Raw genomic sequence first — 4,354 nt, forward strand, 5'->3', positions numbered from 1 at the left:
TTGCAGACGATGTGGTTCGATTGGTTTCATCAGACTGCTGATTGTTTTTTAGTGTGAGGCGGCTGGGATAAAACTTTGAGGCCTGGTTCTCTGCTTCAAACTGGTGCATTGCTCTCTTTTGGTTGGGGAAGGAGCAAAAGAGTTTAAATATCTCAAATGGAGTGTGAGATGGACAGATGTCTGAAGCTTCAGTTGATTGTTGGCTGTTGTATACGACTGTCCAGATGAAAAGATCTGGAAGAAAAAGCTCTCAGTTAACCAGTCAATCTAACCATCATCATGGCAATGTTCAAGCAGCTGACATGAGGTCCTTTGTGCCTCTGGGCTCAGCCTTAGAGTTAGAGAAAGAAGCTCTGACATCTAGAGGGAACTCAGAGTAGACGCGCTGCTCGTTCACGTCTGAAGGATGCAGCTGAGGTGGTTCAGGCATCTGATTAGGACGCTTTCTTAATATTGGTTGGATGTGCCAGAAGAAAAGATATCCCCATCCATCCATCTATCCATCCATCCATCCATCCATCCATCCATCCATCCACAGTTTAATCCTCACGAGGGTCACGGGGGCTGGAGTCTATCTCAGCCGACTCAGGGTGAAGGCATTGGACACCCTGGACAGTTCACCAGTCTATCACAAGGCTACAATTAGAGACAGACAAACAAGAACACTCACATTCACACCTACGGACAATTTAGAATTCCCAATTAACTTGAGCATGTTTTTGGACTGTGGGAGGAATCCAGAGAACCCAGAGAGAAGCCACGCTGCACAGAGAACATGCAAACTCCACACAGAAAGATCCCAGATGTACTAACCGGGGCGCGAACCGGGGATCTTCTACCTGCAAGTCGATGGTGCTAACAACCATCGTGTAGCCAAATATATCCCCACATTTCAATAAAACCCATTAAAGATATATAAACACAATAGCTGACTGGATAATAGATGTAATTTTTCCCTGCACTCACATTAGACATGAGGTTGTTTTTTTTGTTTTTTTCCCCTCTCAGTGGGCCTTTTAAGACGATTTTGTCACAGTGCAGAAAAGTGCTGCAGTTTGGACCACCAAGTACTGGAGCTGCAATAATTAATCCACTTGCTGTCTGCTATTAAATGAACCACAAATGTTTTGTTAAACGGATAACTGGTTTGAGTAATTAGTAAAGTAAGCAAAAAAGTAAATTCTCTAATTGCATCCTAAAAGTAAACACTGTTTTTTGTTTTCCCTCGATTGATCAACATTTTTCACCTTTTCTCACGTTTTATAGACAACTAGTCAATTAATAAAGGAAATAATCAAATTGGCAGTTGCTGCTTTACACAAGTTTGCAAGTCCAAACCTGAAAACTCTGTCCAAAGACACGCTTTGTGTCTTTCAGTCCTTTCAGTGTTTTCCTCCCGTCAGCCTGTCTGGTTTGCTAGCAGCTCAAAGCTACAAGTTGAAAACCCTCAAGGAGTGAGACAGCTGCAGCAATGTCTAATGAGGGGAGACTGAATTCTTGCTTACTACCAGAAGAGAGACCTTAAACCCAGACGGTCACACAGACGTCCTCTGGTTACTAGTCTGTCTGTCAGAAAAGCTCATTTTTGAAGAGATATCAATGAATCATTAATCACCTTTTTGTCATGCATTATATAGAGGCTGAGAGAGAGAGAGTTTGAAGTCCAAATATATGTGTTTTTCTAACTGCTACTGCAGATATCAGCAAAGTGAGGTTCAGACAGGTGCGAAAGAAGATCACGCTCACATTTTGGATCAAATTATAGCTGTGCTGATCAATATATATTGTATTACCAATAGATCAAATGACTACAACATAAAAGGAGTCACATGTAGTGATAAATCCAGCAAGAGCTGTGGTTTTTTTTCTCACTAATTTCCGTAAATGCTCCAATGATGCAATATCTCAGCAAAATTCAAAGATTAGAGAAAATCTGACAACAAATTTGTGTCTTGTATTTGCTTCTTTTCTCTCCCATTAATCATGTTTGCAGCCCTCAGATTTATCTCACGTTTTTGTATAACACTGGATATAAAGCAGTTCAGACTTGCAGCAGCTGCAACAGTAACATGCTGCTGACGCTGTGATGCCTCACTGTTAATAATCTAATGATGGCAGATGTAAAAATAAATCAGTCAGAGGAGCCAAACCAGGGGCCTCATTTATCATCAGTGCATAGAAAAGGTTCTAAATTCTGTTGTACGCATGAAATTTAGAGTGTGCATAAGTACAAAAAAATCTGTATTTATCAAATGTGCGTACGGAGGTTGTACGCACATCAGTGTTGATAAATCCCACTTAACCTCCGTGTTCGTGCACATTGCCTTCAGAAACGCCTCCAAATCACCATATATGCCAACAACAGCTGTGTGTTTTGGGTCATTATCCTGTTGCAAGACCCATGACCTGTGACTGAGACCAAGTTTTCTGACACTGGGCAGCACATTTCTCTCTAGAATACCTTGATAGTCTTGAGATTTCATTGTACCCTGCACACATTCAAGACACCCTGTGTCAGATGCAGCAAAGCAGCCCCAGAACATAACAGAGCCTCCTCCATGTTTCACAGCAGGGACAGTGTTCTTTTCTTGATATACTTCATTTTTGCATCTGTGAACATAGAGCTGACGTGCCTTTCCAAAAAGTTCCAGTTTTGTCTTGTCTGTCCATGGGACATTCTCCCAGAAGCTTTGTGGCTTGTCAACATGCAGTTTGGCAAATTCCAGTCTGGCTTTTTTATGATTTGTTTTCAGCAATGGTGTCCTCCTTGGTTGTCTCCCATGAAGTCCACTTTGGCTCAAACAACGACGGATGATGCGATCTGACACTGATGTACCTTGAGCTTGGAGTTCACCTTTAATGTCTTTAGAGGTTGTTCTGGGCTCTTTTGTTACCATTCGTATTATCTGTCTCTTCGATTTGTCATCAATTTTCCTCCTGGAGCCACATCCAGGGAGGTTGACTACAGTCCCATGGATCTTAAATTTCTGAATAATATGTGCAACTGTAGTCACAGGAACATCAAGCTGCTTGGAGATGGTCTTATAGCCTTTACCTTAAACATGCTTGTCAATAATTTTCTTTCTAATCTTCTGAGACAACTCTCTCCTTCACTTCCTCTGGTCCATGCTTAGTGTGGTACACACCATGTCACCAAACAGCATAGTGACTAATTTTCATAGAATTTTTATTTATTATTACTTTTGTCAGATTCAAGTTATTTCTGTGACCGTTGTGGGTTTTTCTTTCATTAACCGAGGGGTACCAACAATTTTGTCCACGTGTGTAACTGTTGAAGTCTCACAGGAGACTCTGGAGTCCCCAGGCAGCACCCCTTTCAGGAAACAATGAATATCTGTAATATAATGGTAAATAGTTGTTGTTTAAATTCAGCAAAACAGCATAACATTGTGAAATGAAAAATTACCTTTTAGAAAAACACAGATTATTTTAAAGCGGACATAATTTAAAGTTTTCACCAGATTTATTTTTTATTTGTTTATTTTTTGTGTGTGTGTGTGATTTAAATGAAGTGCAGTACCAGTGCTTGATGTTCCTTTGTACAATGCTTCAAAACAGTCCCATAAAAAATAAATAAATACATTTAAAACAACGGGGGAAAAATGTGTGAAAAAGGAAAGAAAAGGACCAGAAGAAAAATCATTAAAACTGCTAGAATACTTGAAAAGAATTTTTAAAAAACAACTATTTAAAAAAAAGAAAAAGGACAAAAGCAACAACTGCAAATATCTGTACAGTGAAGTTTTTAGTGGATTTAAATACAGCAAAATAGTGTGATTTATGGCCATTTGTTGAAGAATAACAAGCAACAGAAGTAATGACTTGTGGACATTATGTGCAGTTTTGACCCTCTTTTTACAGTCAACATGTAAATATAGTGATATTTTTTAAATGCTGTTAAACATTCATGTCCCCAACGTGTATCACAGAGACCATTTTGCAGCTAATACTGGAGTTTCCTCTGCTGTAAATGAGGTGAGCTGCCGGGGCTTCCTGGTGGTCAGCATTTATCAGTCCGCAGTGTTCGGTAAAGCTCTGGATTGCAGTAGATTGCCACAGTGAAATGCAGCTACTTATCCAGATTACCAGGCCGGGATGAGATGGCTCGTAAGTCAACAACACTAACCCGCATCCAGCCCTGACGCTCCATCCGTCCTGTAAATCTGCGCTGCCGGACTCTCTCATCCCGCTGCCTCCCTCCCTGCCTCTCTTATGTAAGGCTGTCCTGATCTTCCTGCAGCCCACAACTGTCACCCTGACACAAATACTCTCTATTTCTCTCTCTCTCTCTCTCTCTCTCTCTCTCTCTCTCTCTCTCTCTCTCTCTCCCCCC

The sequence above is a fragment of the Stegastes partitus genome, unplaced genomic scaffold (assembly GCF_000690725.1).
Source record: "Stegastes partitus isolate 25-593 unplaced genomic scaffold, Stegastes_partitus-1.0.2 Scaffold209, whole genome shotgun sequence".
NCBI lineage: Eukaryota > Metazoa > Chordata > Actinopteri > Pomacentridae > Stegastes > Stegastes partitus.